Source organism: Lichenostomus cassidix, chromosome 2, assembly GCF_008360975.1.
Source record: "Lichenostomus cassidix isolate B80296 chromosome 2, HeHo_3.0, whole genome shotgun sequence".
NCBI classification, from domain to species: Eukaryota; Metazoa; Chordata; class Aves; order Passeriformes; family Meliphagidae; genus Lichenostomus; species Lichenostomus cassidix.
This window is the reverse complement of record NC_139482.1, coordinates 41,033,297-41,052,383: the sequence shown is the minus strand read 5'-3', so window position 1 is coordinate 41,052,383 and position 19,087 is coordinate 41,033,297. Positions and strand designations below refer to the sequence as shown.

General features: G+C 38.6%; 1 long non-coding RNA gene across 3 annotated transcripts; it reads left to right on the top strand.

The window, feature by feature from the left end:
• Positions 1 to 54: 54 nt before the first annotated feature.
• Positions 55 to 16,910, top strand: LOC146441199 (uncharacterized). Of its 3 annotated transcripts, XR_014849813.1 has the most exons (4): positions 426 to 880; positions 10,524 to 10,727; positions 13,500 to 13,627; positions 16,082 to 16,910. It is a non-coding gene; the product is annotated as an uncharacterized LOC146441199 (long non-coding RNA). The 3 variants fall into 3 exon arrangements; XR_014849811.1 differs by lacking the exons at positions 426 to 880; positions 10,524 to 10,727 and adding an exon at positions 55 to 258; XR_014849812.1 differs by lacking the exon at positions 10,524 to 10,727 and having other exon boundaries at positions 433 to 880.
• The last annotated feature ends 2,177 nt before the right edge of the window (positions 16,911 to 19,087 follow it).

Genomic DNA, 19,087 nt, shown 5'->3' with positions numbered 1-19,087 from the left:
CGCGGGGCAGCGCCGGGGGCAGGGGGCTCTGCCGGGAGGGCGCTGCGGGTGGGATCGGGGCGGGCGGGGACGGGGCGGATCGCGTCTCCCTTCCTCCCGCCCTCGCCAGCAGGCCGTTTGACATTGCCGCCCCTCCGGGGCGGGAGGAGCTACGGGGGGAGGGCGGGGCTCCCGGGAGAAGGCGAGGGGCGGGACCGATCCCCTCCGGTAGCGCCCTCCTGACAGGAACTCCGGTGACGGCCTGTCACGGAGCGACAGGTATTTAAAAGGGGCGGGGCCAGCCCCGAGCAGCCAATCGGAGCGGAACGGCAGCGCGCGCACGGGGACGTCGCGCCCGTTGCCAGACGTTGGGGCAATCGATTGGCAGCGGTTTCCTCCAATCGGAGCGCGGCGTGCGTGTCACGTGAGCGCCCTCCGGCGCCCCCCGGCGCCGCGCCAGGGCGCTGCGGTGCGTGTGGGCCGGCGGGGAGGTGCCGCTCCCGGGGTGCTCTGCGGCGGCGCGGCGCGGAGCGTGCCGGGAGTTGTAGTCCTGGGGGCGGGGGCGCGGTGAGCCCCTGAGCGTGTGGCGGCTAACTCCGTTTGCCAGGAATGTTGATTTGTCCCGGTGCAAGCTGCGTTGGCCGCGCTGAGGGGCGTGGGAGAGCTTCGCCCTCGGGCAGCTGAGAGGAGTAGCTGGGGCAAGGTCAGGGAAAGCCCTGCCTGTGCCACTTGCTTCAGCTGGGAGCACTTTTACAGTGCAGCAGTTAGGTTGGAAGAGGCCTTTGAGATCATCGAGTCCAACCTGTGGCCGAACACCAGGTCAACTCGACCATGGCTAAGTGCCACATCCAGGCTTTCCTTTAAACACCTCCAGGGATGGTGACTCCACCACCTCGGCCAGGTGCAGAGATCTGCAAATGGATCTTGGCTTTTTTGGGGGGGAGTGAGATTGTTTTGTTTTGGGTTTTTTGTGTTTTTTTTTTTAATTGTCTTTTAAGAGTTTTCCCATTGAAATGCTATTTGGGAGCCTTGTAAAGTCCTCAAATATTTTGTGAAACCTGTGGTTATTAGGAGAAGGTGAAGAAAACTGAAGGCTTCCTAGGTTGCACAGTCAATGCTGTTGAGTGGTTGTGCTGGCCTTTTATTGTGCCCTGCGATGGCAGGGGACAGCCTGCTTTTAGAAAAGGTATGACACTAAGCACAGGCAGAATAAAAGAGTACATGGCTCTTTGCACTGTTCACATGGACAACATTTTCTGGCATTCGTGTAGGGCTTCAGTTTTGAAATGAAATCGCTTGACGTTTGTTGTCTGAGCCCTGGGCATTGCTTTGGATGAGCAAACCCAAGGCACTTCAAAAGTCCTGAAGACTTGCAGTTCAATTTCACTAACGTGGATGGGGACTATACTGGGCCTTAGTTGACTAATAAAATTCTAATTAGTCCTTGCAGTTATCTCTAGTTTTATTTTGTTTGGCCGAGGAAGAAAACAGTGTGTTTCTTTTTCTGCACAGTGAAAACCTGACTGTTACAGAATCATGGAATGGTTTGGGTTGGAAGGGACCTTAAGGGTCATCTAGTTCCAACCCCCCTTCTATGAACAGAGGCATCTTCCACTAGACCAGGTCACTCAAAGCCCCATCCAACATGGCCTTGAACAATTCCAGGGATTTCTCTCATCCACAATTTCTCTGGGCGACCTGTGCCAATGCCTCACCACCCTCACAGTAAAGAATTTCTTCCTAATACCCAATCTAGACCTATTCCCTCTCAGTTAAATGCAGTTTTCCCTTGTCCTGTCAATACCTGTGCTTGTAAAAAGTCCTTCTCCAGCTCTCTTCTAGGGTCCCTTTAGGTTCAGAAAGGTGCTCTGAGGTCTCCCTGGAGACTTCTCTGGCTGAATGACCCCAAATCTTTCTGCCTGTATCTATAGGAGAGGTATTCCAGCCCTGTGATTATTTCTGCAGCCCTCCTCTGGACTCATTCCAGCAGGTCCATGGCATTCCTATGCTGGAGACCCCAGAGCTGGATGCAGCCCACCATTGAAAGTTGTTCCTTTAGTGGAAAGCTCTGTTCAACAATCTGTAGAGAATGTAATTATCCTTCTGCAATCCCTGCTTTAGCCAACAGCTGTGACTTGGTCACTGTACTTGAAAGCAGAGTAACTGTATGGTAAGGTGTGTGTATATGTTTTGATACACTGGTGCTCCTAAAGGACTCAATTTCAGACATGTTTTTAGAATGAGGCTTATGAAAACTTCCGGAAGATTTTGAGGTTCAGCTTTGCTGAATCTGACTTTTAAAAGATTACATTTTTGTTTGGTGGGGGATTTTTTGTTTGTGTTGGTTGTGACTTTGTTGTTGCTTTTTTAAATACTATGTTCTTTCTTTTTCTTGTTTAAATAGGTCAATAATATGTTCAAGATAGACTAAGTCAGACATTTGCCCCTTTTCTAGTGTTGTCAGTGAGGCTTTTTTAATGAGCTGACCAACTGGCATTTCAAGTGAAGGATTTTTTTTAATTGGCTCATGAAGGCAAAGCAAATATGAGCAGAAATTTGCAACTATCAAGTATTTTGTAAAAGGTACTGGCTGATTTTACAAGAGGCTCGGTCCTGGTCTACTTTTCTGAATTTCCATTCTTTCAGTTGGCATCTTGTTTTTGGAAACAGCAGTTCAGGCTTAATGATGCAGCTGAGGAGCTGTTTTAAATGGCAGTGTTATATACTGAGAGAATACCTTTGTATTTTCTTCCCTCCCTGACCATTTTTCTAGATGTTAAGTAGCCAAAAAGCACTGATGATTCATATTAGCTGGGGGAAAAAGTCTATATCAGACCTTTTTTTAATGTAAAATTTACTACCAGTGTTAACTTTCCTTGATTTGGAATCTGATTTATTGAAAAAATTATTACAGATCATGGTGTGGATAAGGTTATATGGTGTTTACTTTAAATTTCAGTGCTGTAACTTTTACTTGCAACAGGGAGGTTATATCATTCTGACTATACTGTCAGAGTTAGATCAGACAATTTTTTGAGCATAGACAAGCCCAGACAATGTGATTTATTTGAATGCTGACTAATGGTAAAGTGTTTCTTTGTCACTGGTAACAAATTGTATTGTTGCCTATTCATTTTCAAACTGTTCAAAAGTCTGTACTCTTGGTACCTTGGAGCTTGGCCAATGAAATTTAGTGGCAGCAAAAGCACAGTTTTGGTTAAAGCATTTATTAATGTTTCTGTAAATACATTGTTTGAATTGAAATAAGACTTGATAGTCCTAAGATAAAATCGATCAAACAAATACACACAGGTGGAAATATAGGTAGATGGAAGGATTCAGTTGGTTTGGTACTGTACTGCCATGACAGCAAAGGAAAGCACATTTCTGTGGAGGAGATGCAAAATGTACCTACTGGAAACTGCATTCAACCCATACTAACAGCTTGATAGGGAAACATATTTTCATTTTATTTTATTTTATTTTAGTCTGTCCCCCCCCCCATCGTCTTGTGTTCTTTGATTTGTTTCAAGGTAATTTGGTTTGATTTGTTCCACTGTTTGTGGTGGTGCATTCTTTGAACACAAAACCTGGCAAAAATGTCCACATTAGTAACTGAAGGAGTTGACTTGCATAGTGATTATGACCAATTTTGTGTATAGAAAATCAGTTTCCTATTCTGAGCATGTAAAATAATGGCCAAATGCATTAAGGAAAGAAAAAAAATCTTTCATTTCCAAGCTTCCTTAATAATAGAATTATTCAGGGGATAATGCCAAATGCAGAATTCATATTATAGTTGTACAAACTAGAAAATCTTGAAAGCTGTGGAGCTGCATATAGGAAAATGTCAAATGAGAGCTCCTCATTCCTCAACAGAGCTACCATGTGTCACTGCTGCTGAAAGAATGGCAAACAAAATTGCTACAGAAAAAACTGCACATGGACACATCCAGGAAATAAATTATTAGTCCGAAGTACAAACTTTCGGTGCATACTTCTCACCAAACTTCATTAGCAACAATCCAGCAGTGTTTATTAACAGCAGTAGACACCTTAGTTTAGAAAGCCATCTGAAGAGCAGTTCAGGTTTGAAGTGAATAAACAAGTCTCTTACTCAGTCTTTCGAACTTTGTGCTCCTGCAGCTGAACAAGTTGTTAAGCTTGGTGTTAAGATTTTTTGAGGATGGCTTTAGAAATTATTGATACAATACTTCCTGAACTGAAGATTATTAAAGTAGCACAGTCAAGCATGACTTGATGTGGTGGAGGATGCTTGATTTCTATGTACTCAGATGATCATTGTTTAAAAATGTTCAAATGAGAGAAAACATAACACTATTGCCCGTAATTATCTTTGGGAATCTGAAGTTTGATACACTTAAAAAATCACCATCTGTTAGTCTCCATATAGACAAAAATGACATGAGTTTAATATAATTGTAAAATGGGTTTAATTCAGCAGCTGTGACCCTTTGTGGATATGTGTAAATCACTTAAGCAGTGATACAAGATGGTCTGCAAAGAGTTTTGCACCTGTGTAACTATAATGAGGTTTGTAATTGATTTGAGTAGAAATTGCACAACTGGTGTGTTTAGACAAGGCCTTCTGGCGTTTAATTTAGTAACAGGAGAAACTTGATATAAACCTTACAGCATTCTGCTGGTGGTTCTTCCTCTTCTTTTCCAATAGTTTAAACATGCATTGATATTGCTCTTCTGCTTTTTCTGTCTTAATTATCCTGCTTAATTTGCCTTTCCCATGACCTGTGCAGTGGTAAAAATCACTGCAGTCTGCATGCACAGACCTGCTTTTTCCTCTCCCTAGCCAACCTCTGACATAGTCTGCTGCCACCATAACCTTTTGCATCAACCTGCCTTCACTTCTTGTGAAGAAATGGGGCTTTTCCATCTGGTGGGCTGGTGCCAGTCCTGCTAAATCATCATCTCTTGTTAAATAAACTGAGAGAAAGGTACACACTGGGCCTTTCTTTAAATACACAAAAAAATGCCATATTCAATGTTCTACATGTGTATTTTCTAACCCACACACATAAGTGCTGTGCAACATTTAAACCTGTGGACCTCTGAAATATGTGTCTTGAAGCATGTTTTGTTGTCTGTAGTGTTTGCAAGCACCTTAGCCAGAACTTGGTTGTTCTTGGCAAATGCTGCAGTCAAGTGTTTTTGCAAAACTTTCATTTTATTCTTTCTGGTAAGAAGGGAAGTACAGCCTTGGGGATGATCAACAAAACAAAAATTAAGTTTTAATAAAAGCCATTTTCTTCAGGGACATCACTAAATGGCCCATCTGAAGAACAATGTTTAACATGTAAATGCTAGATACCTAGCTGTTGTAGATAGTGGGTCTTATTAAAATGTTTTGTTGGAGCAGCAAAGCTGCTCAGGGAACCAGCTGCAGGGTAAAGCCAACCTCTGGGAGTGGAGTGAAAACTATATTCATTTTAAGTATATGAGAATTCTCACTGCTTAGTTGCAACTAAGGTGAATTTTTCTGAAGTGAGAGGGGAGAGCAGAATACAGGAAAAACACTCTGCTGTTTGCTGTAACACCAGCTGCTGTTACAGCATCAGGGTAAGATGTGTGGAAACAGCAGAGAACAGAGGGGCAGAGAGGAAAGAAAATTATTTTTATGTTGCTTAAAGCCTGTTGAAATCGGTGGGAGCTTTTTCGTGGTAGGATGTTGATTATCCTTGAGTTGTATTTTTTTTCATTGCTTCCCTCACCAGAATATTCCACATAGTTTTTGGTAGCAATTAAATGTAGGGGAAGGGGAAAAGATTTTGTTTACATATTGTCTGTAAACTGTTGCCACAATTCATCAAAGCTTGACTCTTCTGATTTTAGTTTTGCTGATAAGTTTGAGCAAGTGATTTAAGTTGGAAAATTCTTCTGCAGTATCAAAAAATACTTCTAATTAACTAATTCAGTAGGAAAAAAAAAAGAAGATTGTGTAATAAAATATCAGCAAAGAATTCCCCATGCCTGGAAATTTCACTCTAAGTATTGTGCAGTATTTTTCTATAATTGGGTTTGTAGTCTAAATGTGTACAGCCTTGAGGAAAGAGAATTTTACAAAAGCTTGTTTCTAGTGCTTTTCTCTTGCTAGCAATTCAGACTAATTGTCTTCTTGCTGTTTTCTAGACTACTTGTAGGTATTTTTCTGGTCGACTGCTGCATGAATAACTGCATTAGAATTGCAAAAGAATTTAAGTCACATTATTGTGGAATAAACTGTGCCAAAATGCACTCTGCAATACAAAACAGGAGCTTATGGGTGCTTTGGGATAGTGTAATTTCAAACCATCCTTGCATGTAGATCTGAAGTGAGGACTCCATCATTGTCAAGAAGAGAATTCAGCAATGACTACTTTGACTTTATATGACTTGAATATTATTGGCTTCTGCAGTGGCATCAAATGATTAGAGGCTACAGAAGTGAAAAACCAGTGTATTGAGGTAAAATTACTGAGAGGCTTTTATTGCCTTCTGTCCACATATGAACTGAGACACCATATTCTGTGTTATCTAATCTGTAGGTCTTCGGTTCTTATCCCAGCAATCTCTTTTGGCAAATGCCTGTAGTGCCTGGATTCCAGATTTATTTTTATCCAGTTGAATTTCTGGGGTTTTTTTCTTTTCTTTTTCTTATCATATGCGTTTTGAAACAATGAATCTTGATGTTTAAAATCCTATCCTGAGGAAACCAACCTCATAGTAATTAAACCTTACTGCTAAACTCTCTTCTTATGCTTTCCTCTTTTAAATATTTGTTCCACTTTATACATCTTAGAATACTGTAATCTGTATTGGTACTCTGTGTCATTTACTGACACATCCTCCCAGTTTGTTATTGATACATGCTCCCAGACATAACAATCGAGTTAGTATTTCAACTTAATTTCTTTGAAATGAATTTCGAATTGCTAAAGGAAAGCAGCCACATAAATCTGATGCAAAAATAAAGATCCTTTTCTTATTTGACCATAGCAGAAGTGCTGCTGGAAAAACAGGACCAGAGGACTCTTCTGCCAAAGCAGCCAAGCCACTCTTCAAGGCAGGGCATATTGGGCAGCTTATTCAACCATTTCATTCTCCTTCTTTGACATGGCAATCAGCAAGTAACACACAACGTAACAAGCTATGTCACAACTTCTAAAAGCCTCTTTGTTATTTTTGGGTGTGAATTCTGTCCTCTAAATTTTTATCTTATTTTCTCCTCTTGTGCTCTTTGTACTTCTGCATTTAGAGACAGTTGAGAGAGGAGGGGCTGCATGTCTTTAACACAGAGATACAAAATTGCCTTATGAACGCTGATTTAATAACTCTGCTACCCTGACACATGCTAACAGCCTCCCTGGCCTCTTCCTTCTCCTACCTTGTTCGATATTCTGCTTCATTTTTACATGGAGCCAGTGTATCTTGAGATTATCCAAAATTGCCAAAACCAGTATAATAAGCCTAATCTTGATATTTCTCCTTTCTGAGCTAGAACAGATGCACTTTGGTTTTGCACAAAGCACTACCTTCAGTATTGTTTTAGCTTCTTTGTGCCATGGATTTTGTGCCAAATTATTGACCTTCAAAATTATAAGGGTGAGAGATTGGACAAATCTTCCAGCTGTTTCCTAGCAGATGCCTAAACTGTGGACCATTATGTAGAGTATTCAAGATTCATCCTGAGAGCCTTTCCAGTCCCATAACCCACTGTCTCACACAGGCACTGTTAAGGGGGAGTAGAGGTGAAAGGGTGGACACACTAGGACAGCATCAGCATCCAAACTGTATTGCAGCTTCTGTGCTTGCTCTCATCTGCTGTCATCAAGTAGACATACCTAACACAATGTCATAAAGAGCTTATCAACTTTAATTTGAGAGAGATGTATTTTGTGAGTGTAGTTTCTGTCTTTCAAGTGTGCAATATAAAGTAAGTGTTCCATGGGTTGCAGGGATATCTGTCTTGGGGCACTTGTTCCCCTTCCTCCTCCTTCTCCTTGGTCTGTGGTGTTCCCTCTGTTGTTTCTAACTCTTTCCCAACTCTTCCTCCTCCTCTCTCTATCTGATGTCTTCTTGTATTTCTTGGACGTGTTTCAACTCGGCTGTTGGGTTCAGCCTTGACCTGCAGTGGATCCACTGTAAAGCTGCCTGGAGCCATTAGTGTCTAGCATAGGGCAGTCCCTGACCTCTTCCCACAGGTTTCCAAGTCCACATAAGCATGTCTGTTCCCTGTATACGGAATGTGACCAAGCTATCTGCATCACGGTATCTTTTTGCTGGTTACCAAGTTTTTTTTACTTTACTCAAAGGTCTTTTTGTTACATACTGTTCTTGTTTATACTATGTCACATATTAAATATTGTGTTTGGGGGCTGTATGTATTTATGGAGTCACGCAGCTTTTGAGAGGATCCTATTTCTTAATATTGAGAATAAATTCAGGAATTTCTAAGATAATGGGCCTCTTTTTTTTAGAGAAAGTACCCCCATTATCCAGACTTTAATTTGCTGAATAGGTGCTACTTACATCTCCTTCATGTGACTTCCACTTGAAGCAGAGATACGCTTCATGATTTTTATTGCAGGCAGATGGTAAGATTTGTGTTGAAATCCTAGACAATTTTTATTGGGCTGTTAATTACTGGCATTTGAATTATTAGTATTCAATAATGCTAATATTTTCTTATTTCTACAACAATTAGCCCTCTTCTGGAGAGAAACGTGACTTGTGTTTGTGACTTTTTTGTTTTCTTCATTAACTCATTATGGTAGTTCATAACAAGGAGAAGACAGTGTTCAAATGCTCTTTCAAAAGCAGTAGAGTACTTCTGCCAGGCTTGGAAAAAATGCAGTGTCATTTCACCATAGTCCCACCATTCTACTGTGACCTGTAGCTTAGTGTGCACTGTCCTAAACTGGACCTTCAAGTAAAAGTTGTATGTGGTTTCTGCTAATGTGATAGGAGAATTTTTTTATGAATACAGTGATCACTGGTTCTCACAACTAGAAACTAGAAAAGCTGGGAATACTAAGTACAAAGACTTACCATCTTTTACTTAATTTTCTGTTTTATTTGAGAATGAGGTATGTTTCTGAAGATCAGCCAGATCCTCCAGAGTATTAAAAGCTCTGTCTGTCAGCTTATATATAGTACAATTATAATACAATATACTTACATAATACAATTTTGTTTTGGAGTCCTGTAGAGACTCCTGAAAATTCAGAAATGCAAGGTCAAACCCTGAGTGCTTTTAGGCAGACAAACCTGATTCATGTAAATTTATGATCACAAAAAGTTTTTTCTGTCTGTTACATATTAGAACAATCTAAAGAATAACAGATCCCCAGTAGGATGAAAAAATGAAATATCAATATTTTACTTCCTCTGCCTCCATATGGTATTACTGTCTTTTTACTCATACACCCAACATTATGGCACCTAGTTTTGATAATGAAGCAGAAGCAATCATCTTAGCACTAGTGCAAGGTAGGTCTGTAAGAAATGCATATGCTGAAGGATGAGAGATATAATCATAGCTTGTTCCACCCATCCATGCTTGAGAAATGAATACCTCTCAATGCAGGTTTTTAATTTGGTAATTAGACATTCTTGTGCTTGATCTTAAGTTCATTTTGGAAATAGTACTCTCATAATTTCTAACTATCACTTTCTATTAACTCTTGGGAAGCCACACTTTTGTGTATTGGGAGATGAAGTGTAATCAGATTCTATCTCACTAAAGCACTGCTGTGTAAACCACTTCACCTCCTGTTTAAGTGAGAAACTGAACTTGGAGAGGCTTTATGTTAACAAGAAAAGGATGAATATTTAAACTGGCCAGAATGGTATTATGGCTCTTCTGAGCCTCTTAGTACATAGTTACTGGCATTGCCTCTTTTCCTATGCTTACGTTGTCCTTATTTTCAGGCATCTGCAAGGATTGGGAAATGCTCTGGAGTTATAAATAATACACTGGTAGCAGAGTTGGGATGCTAAGTGTTCAGAACAAGCTTATCAGTGTATGTATGTCATGAACAAACAAACACTGCATTTCTACATTTTGATATATCTAGCCAACTCTGAATTTTAGGAAAAATACAGTTTCTGAGACTCAACTTACCTGTGGCGGAGCCTTTTCCCACTGGAGGAATATGGTCACAGAGGCCAATTCTTTTGGTAACAACGCTGTTTACAGTTTTCAGTTTAGTCAGTGGACCCTCATAATGGCTGCCTACAAAGAGTTTGCCAAATATCCACTGCCAGTGACCTTAGATTGACTGGAGAATCTGCTCTTCACTGGAAAACAAAAACTGAAAAGAACTGAAGACAGTTTTCTGTTGCTATGTTTATGCTCTTGGTCTAGTGCAGGGTATCCTACTGGGAGCAAGGAGCTACCCCAGTCATGTCAGCTGATGAATATAATTTACACATAGAGTAAAAGAACTGTAAAGGTGTGGTAGTGTATTCTGCTTTTTAGACTGTGTTAAATGTCTATCCTGAAACCTAATAAAATCCATGTTTCTTAGGGCTCTGCAGAAGAGTAGTGCAGATTGGCAGGTGTTTTGATCTGATGGAAGATGAAATTCTATTCTTACACTGTTAATACTAAGTAGACCTAAATTTCCTGCACTTCAGCTTTGTTGCAAGAGAATTGATTGTGATGTCTGAGACTGAAAAGGAAAAAACTATGATGGTAGTTGTGGAAGATTTTACTTCAGTGTTAGAGAAATGTAAGAAACATTTTTAAACCAAAACTTTTAACCTATGCTTGTGGTGGAGGGAAAAGAAAAATGCCTGTGCCTTAAGGAGCACATATGCAATCATAATCAGCAGCATTCTTGGTGCTTAGTTACATGGTTAATCTAAGAACTTGCCTACAGTAGCAGAGTTAAGCATTTCTTGCTGTGAGTTTTCAAATTCTTTTGAAGATGGAGTTGCTTGGATTCTGATCAGACTGAATCCATGAGAAAAGAACTGGGACTGTGAAACAAGAAAAATCGGTAGATTTACCTACAAGGCTTTCTGTCTAGGTGCAGTGAAATGTTGCCAGAGCACACATATGGTGATGTATCTATTGGACTTGTGTCTTTTATGTCATGTGCTTCCTACAAGCTAGGAAGATGCTGCTGCTACTGACTATTAGTCAGGATCAGAGTGATAGCCTCTTGCAGAAGCACTTTGGTTTAGTTATTGGATCAAGAAACCATCTTTCTTGGCAGTTTTCTAGGTATATATTTCAAATATCTTTTTTTTTCCCCTAGGGTAGTTAACTGATGAGCTGTGAAAAAAAATTGCTGTGCTTCCTCTAGAGATCGGGAGGTCTTGGACATTTGTATTTGGGTTATTTATCTGGGTATAACAAAAGAGACAGATGTGAGGATTCTCTTTAGCGATGGATGAGGTGAGGATAACTGCAGCTTTCGGATGATTGGGAAAAGTTGCTGGCGAGTTGGGAATATTTTTGTAAGATCTGTTTTTATAAAATCTATTTTGACATGTTTTATTTGAAGACTGTAATTTTAAAGTTGTTAAAATGCGTAATTCTTAAGTTCAGCACTTAAGCCAGTATTTCTCTTTAAGCACATGAATAACCCCATTAAAGTGCACAGAGCTAATCTTACAGTGAAGTGTTTTGCTGAATCAAGTCCCTAGAGAGTTTCATACATGCAAAGAAAAACATACCTAAATATATGAGCATTGTTCCCAGGTTTGGTAGAAATTTTTCTGCTTTCTGTATATACTTCTTATTATAAGTTTCCCTTGAATGCAGTTTGAATATAATTCTGCTGTTCAGCAATCCAGATGCAAGAAACATGCCATAAATATCTTGCCCTTCTCTCACTCCTTCCCTCCCTCCCCTGAAATTGCATTTGGCAAGTGTATTGTGCTATATATTGATGTTACTATTTTATAAAGAATTTATAAAATTTTGGACAGTTATAATGTACTTTTGTGCACTGTTCCATAAGCACAGAGAGAGTGCAAGACCACTTACTCTCCTACACCAATCCAATATAATATTGATCATTATGCTCAAGAAACTATTATCATTCTGGAAACAGGATTAAACCACCATTGTCAGTATGAGTTATTCTTAATTTGTTTAGGAAGAATCAGCCCACAGGAGTGGATCTTAGATTTTTATTTTTGGTGACTGGGGTATATATGCTCTCAAGAGGGTGCATGGGATATATCCTGAGAGAGGTGAGTTTGTGAGGAACCCAAGGTTACTCAAGGCTCACCAAACTGTAATAAAGAGTGGCTGATAGGCATGGCTAGTGCAAAGCCCAGTTATTAGTCTTTCTGTCCGATAGGAAACTCTGTATGGTTCCAGGACATGACCCTTCCATTCCCTGCAGAGAGGAGGAAGCAATAGCTGGGTCTCCATATGACAGCTCTCTGCTGTAATTGCTGGGTAGCTGGGGTCATGCAGAGCAGTGTCTGCTAGCAATTCCATAAATTTGAAACTGGGTTCCCAGGAGTCTTTCAGACTGCACTCCCTTTTGGGACAGGGATCAGTAACTGAGGCTCCCTGTTCAGTCTGTTTTTCTTTGGGTTGTAGGTAGCCAGAAAGGAATGGCAGAGCAGCTCTCTCAGAAATGGCTGTAGGTGGAGCTCCAGGTGACAATGTTAAGTGCAGGTATTTTGGTGAATATCCCAAGAGAGGCTGGAAAGACTCCAGGCCACTGTATCATTTCAGGAATTCTCACTGATTTTATCAATAGGTTTCTTTTTCTAAATTGACCAGTAGATTTACAGCTCAAATTGGGCCTAAATACCTGTTGTGTACCCTTTGTTTACCCGTGTGTCTTTGCTTCTTTCACTTTGCTCTGGGCATAGACAGCAAGTTGTGTTGGACCATGATCAAATGTAAATGTATCAGAGTCGTTTTAGAAGCATAAGTATGAAACAGTACTTGTGAAATGGTGCTTAATTCTAAATAATTGATTTATTTTGTTGCAATTTTAGAATCATTGGTGGACTTGTCAGACTTTTTAACCTTACTATCTGTGGTATAAAACTATACTACAGAGTTTTCAAAAGTTGCTGGTTTTGTTTTTATTGGTTTAAAAAAAAATGGTCATCTTCATTTACTATGTGAATCATGAAATATAGACATGGGAAAGACTTATTACTTTATGTAGTCTATTGCCTTCCCCAGCGAAATGGTTCTCTACTATAAACTTTTCCAGTGCTTTGGGTAATTTAGTTTTAAATACCTCTGCAAATAACAGGATTTTCACTGCTTCTCTAGGTAAATCATTGAACATCTTTTCCCCCCCCCCCAAAATGATTTCATTACATTTTACTTTATATTTAGCATACATATATAGATAGTTAGATGGATATAGGTATCTTTTAAAAGACAGCAATTTGTTATCTGATATTTTCTGGGCTAGACAGAGAAAAAAAAGTTTTTTCCGGTCCAATGCTGTAGATACCCAATGCCTTAGCAAAAGCTGAGGTTTTGTAATTATGTTTTCATATCTATTTTGTTGCAGTAAGAGACCCCTGAAGAGTGAGACAGGATATACTATTGAAAAAAATTGTTTCAAATGCAAATAAAGGGTCTCCTATTACCATGACTACTTCTCACAGCCATTTAGTGTGCTGCTAATTGCAATGACAGGTAAGCAAAATGAGATTTGTAAATTATATCTCTATATTTTAAATTCATGACTACATCTTTGCTACTGTCCTTAATAATTCTTGCTGTCAGACACTGCAGATCTTTATAGGCATTTCTTCTGAACTAATAATGTTATTGTTGAAACAAATTGCACAGGTCTTCTTCTTTTAATCTCTCTAAAAGATTAAAGATCAAGTAAAGAAAAACATTATAGAGGCACAAAAAGCTAGTGTTCACTTTCATTTTGTTTCCCTTTTAATCAAACTGTAACTGCTTGTGCTAGAAGTGTTTTTGTAGCACATCTGTTTGTCCAGAAATATAATGATTTGTCATCTCTTTGGGAAAACTTATGTGATAACAATGACTTAGTGTGGAAGACTGTACAACAAGGGGATGATTAATAGGAATTTTAGGGCAGAAAACAGGTCAGTTGAAGAAAATAAGCCTAAAAATTGCTTGATAAAACAGTTTATATCAAAATAAAGATAGCATTCTCCAATTTAAAATTTATATGTATCTTTAATATTTAAAGGTTTTAAATAATAGTTTTATTCATTTTCTGAATAGCTAGAATCCAAATAGATAAAGGTCTTCTAATATTTTTAGTCTTGGTAATAGTCATGGTTACAATTTGGCAGGCCTAAGTTCCTTAACAAATTGTATCTTAATGAAATCACATGTTTGATTACATAGCTGTAGATCAGTTCATAACCAAAAAAAGGATCGGAAATTCCTATTGCCTTCATCCCTTGATTTCATACAGCAAGTTTCTGCTATTTTCCCTCAAAAATGGTCAAGTTCTTAAGAAGCAGATCTGCTGCCCTCCTTTCCCAAAAATGTTGTTGGGACTTACGTGCATGCTAAAATGTTTAAAGTACTTAATGAATTTTAAATAAGTTGTATTTGACTTTTGTATTCATTCTTTTCCAAGGATTTTAGCTTTATACTTACGAAAAAGGGAGAGATATTTTGCTCAAAATAAAGCCAAAAATGAGGTAGAAATGAATCTATAAGGGAATAGTGCTTCCATCTGAGAAGGCTTTTGTGACCTTTGGTTGTTGAAATTGATGAGCAAAGTAAACAAATGGGCAAGCTTGTTGCCCAGGTAGTCAAAAAAACAATCTTCAGAATTTCTGCATTCCTGTGAGGAACCTTTTGGACTGGGATCAGTTTCTTGTGAGAAATCTTTCTACTAAAGCTTCAAATAACTGAGGAAACATAACTTATTTAATTGATTATGAATTTACTGGATGACCAGCACTGGTGAGAACTCAAACCACCCTGAGTAAATGTGATTAGATGCTAAAAAGTTACTAAATTTTCATTAATCAGACTTTATGTCTAAATCCAATTTCCAGAAAGTAAAATCTTATTTCCCTTACAAATTTGTCTTTGTCTCTTTACTGCTCTTATCCTGGGCAATTTTTAATTTTCAAAGCTGATGAATATCTGCAGTCATCTCTCATATCATATATCTACACTCCAGTCTAGCAATGCAGTTATAGCTCCTCAGGATACACCTGAGCTGGCTTGAAAACTGCTCCTGTGGGTACCCTGCACAGTGTAGCCAGACAGGGGCCTGGAGTTTCGTTTAGGCTGTTTGATGTATTTAGGCTTTAACACTCTGTACTAAAACTCATCCTGCCTTGGGATGGACTTTTGTCAGTCACTAAATAGGTTAGTTAAGTCAGCTTGGATATGTACATCCAAGCTACCCTGCCTAGTGTCAAACCAGCATATTCTTTATTCCACTGAAAGTAGCGTAGGGTAAAGAAAGGTCAGTGTGTTCAGACTCCTGTGGAGGGAATAAAGGGATTTGCAACATCTAAGTGGTATGCAGTAGCTTCAAACTGAAAAAAATACAGTGCAGGAGTTACATCATTGCCTTGAGTGTTTATAATATTTGATTTCTCTCCCCAGTAGATGCATAAATGACCACACTCTGACAAGAGTAATGGATTTGAACAAATCAACCTTAACGGAGAATATTACAGTCTAGAGTATTCAGCCCAATCCCCATGTCATTTAGCATAAAAGCAGTCATGCAAACCAATGCCAATTTGTTGTATCACTCCCACCCTCCTTAGATTACTTGTCTGAGATTTATTTTTACAAGTTTCCATTTTATAGTATATTTTTATTAGCAGTGATAGACATATATGTATTTTATAACAGGATGTAACAATATAGCAGTGTGTTGCCCTTTGTTCAATACCATATTTTACTGTTTTTTTCTTAATAGTAGTAATGATAATAATACTTAATACTTATAGTACCCCATGTATTTAAAAGAGCTTTGCTGCCAACAGCTCAGTATCTTGGGTAAACTAGCTAGATATTTTATCTCCCTCTCAGAAATAATCTGCAACAGAAGATCTTTAACAGCTACCCTTTGGAAAGTATTCACAATTGTCTCTCACTGAATTCTTGTTTATATAACTCTAATTTCCAAAGGTTCCTGGCCTCTTCTGTTACCTTCATCAAGGGAATAAACTAAAAAAGAGGAACCAAGGAGGATAATTGACAATGTGTCTGCATTTGAGTAAGATGGCATTTCCTCTTATATGCACTCTCTCCTTCGGTCTCCAGCGGTTCCATATCATACCCAGCATATGCTCCACCCATCTTGCAGCCACAGACCCACTGCTTCAGAGCTCAGCAGGCAAACCTCAGTCTCTGGAGACTCTAGAGAGTCTCTAGTCACAGTACTTTTCCTTCTCACTTTCTGTCCACCAATCATCTAAATATTCCTGTATATTATCTGCTGATTTAGCCAGGTATTCCCTCTAATTGTAGTCCCTTCCTACCATTCTTCTGTTCTTACATTCCTATGCTTGCTTGCAAATGGCTGAAGAATCTTAGTGGCATAATTGCAATGAGTTTACCCATCCAAAAGAATACTAAAATTAAGAACAGTGTTCCAACATATGTTACACCCCACACTTGCTACCACTATCTTTTGTATGCAGGAGTTCACATTTGGTTCTGCTTTCCTTCCCTCCTACACTTACATTTCCTACACACACTCACAAACACATCTGTTTTCCTTTCTCCAATCAATAATAAGATTTAGCTGCTTAAACAAAACTACTGGTATATTTGGGGGTCTGTAGATGTAACATTCGGAATGAAAATATCATCAATTTAATCTGTTTATGGTAAATTTCGTAAAAGTACCTGCCATGAGAGTATTTCTAGTCCAGGAAAAGAGCAGAAGAAAGCATGAAAGGCTGTCCTGTGGGACTTTGTGGTCCCTCTGCTTGTATTATTTCATAGTGTAGGGCTGGTGACTTTGGTATGTTATATTTAATATGCATTAAAAGTTTCTTGTATTTTTAGGATTTTTGCACATGCTGCTTATGTATCAATGTATTATGTAGGATACCGTATGAGGGTTTTTATCACTGAGGTTTCATCAAAACTGGGCAGAAAATAAAATTGGATTATCCTCTTTTTCATTTGGGGGGATTTCTTTTTTTAAATAGTTCACCTCTTCCAGTGTTGGTTTAAGCAAAAAAAAAAAAAAAATCAGATCTGAAATGGGCTTTTGAACAAAGGTCTAATTTAAATATAGATAGAAAAGGGCAACATTTTTCCTTTACTGCATTTTGTGCATTCCAGCAAAGTCTGCCAGTACATGTTGATAATTATTTACAGTAGTATCCAAATAAATTTCTGTTTCTTTCCTCCAAAATGTTTTCCATCTTGACAATATAGTCTTCCACTAACAATTTTATGGTTAGAGTTGTAAACCAATTTTTTATTAAAAGCTTTTAATATTGACTTTCATAAAGGAAAACTTTTCTCTTTTACATTTTGAAGTGTGATGTGTAGTCAAAAAATGGTACTTGGAAAGGATTCAAGTTTAACAGCACAAGCTGGTTTTTGAGAGAATGGAAATTGAAAAGAAATTATTTTAATTTTTACAGCAAAAACCCTTTGCTTTTGCTAAACCATATAGAAATGTCTTGTCAGGAGACTCAATACTCTTGACTGGCATGACAAAGCATTTCAGTTATTATTGAGTAGGCGGGTCTTTCCCTATTTGTGTTCAGTGCACTGGAGATGCTAGAAATGCTTGAACATCAATTAAAAAGACATGTTTCTTCTTCTTATAAGACCAAACAGCTCTTTTTAGCAGAACTGTACCCCAGGGAAGCAAGGGAATAGAAAAGGGCAGAGAGGCTTACTTGTTTTCAGATGTCATACTTCGGTCTTTAAACCTGCAAAGGGATGAGATCTCTGAGCTCATCTGATAGTTTGATACTTCTGAAAGGAGCATTTCAGATTCTTTTATCCCCTCCTTCCACTCTCCCTTATTTCTTTTTGGAAGGACCCCAAGGTCCAACTTCTTTTTTTACAGCCACTGTTACTTCAACCACTCATGACTGGATTTGTCCCATTAAATAAGCAGAAACCAGGGTGGTTTTTTGTTGTACTAAGCAGGATTTTGCAATTTTACTTGTTATATTTGTCATGGGAAAGTGTGTAGAAACACAAACAAACAATCACAGTCTTGAAAAACATATGGTATTTCAGAAATCAGAAGGATTACTTGTGTGCTTAAGCCGTTACTAGTTCAAAACCTGAGAATGAAACAATTTGTCTTTTCTGATGGAAAATAAAATCAGGATACTTTTATACCAAAACCACAGAATTTCTGCAGTCGCTATCACCCCAGAGTAATTGAGAAGCAGGGTTGTTTTTTTCATTTAAAGGTCTGCATGGCTGCAAGGGGTTCACAAACACTAAGTCAAGGTTAAATTGGCTTCCTCTTTAGTTTTAAAACTGGCAAACTTTCCTCCCCTTAACTTCTCTGGTTTTAGCCCCTTGCGTTTTCCAGAAAGTCCAGAGACAAATTGCTTTTTTTACCTTGTTTGTAAATGCAACCCCTTCCCCAGTATTATTGGTTTGTTCAGTGCTCTGAAATAAGCAGGTTATGTTTCCTTTCTATTGAAAATGATGATGTCATGGGCAAAACAGCAGGAATTATTCATGAAAATGCTGAAGTCCTCATTCCATAATACAAAAATTAAAGAGGTCAAACTAAGCTCTTCCATAGCTTTTTAGGTCTTTTGCTCCTATAACATCTCTGAATGTTTTTTCAGACCATAATTAATGAAAATAATGTAATGTCTTTGGCTTTTGGTGCAAAGTATCTTTTTCTTTCATTCTTTTTAAGTGAGGAGAAAACACCAGATGAATCTTGGTTTTTCAAACATGATTTCGACTGAATCAACATGTAGTACTCTATTTCTGCAAGTATCCTAATACTTCAATAAAATGGGTTCTGAAAATAGTTAGCCTTCCAAAAGGCCAAAATTAGACATAACGTCCTTGTAAGTCCATGTTTTCAAGAGCAGGATATTTTAAGACCTGCATTTTAATCTAAACATGTGTTTGCTATCAGCTACAAAGGTTAGGCCTTCACAGATTGTTCTCTGCCCAAGGAAAATCTGC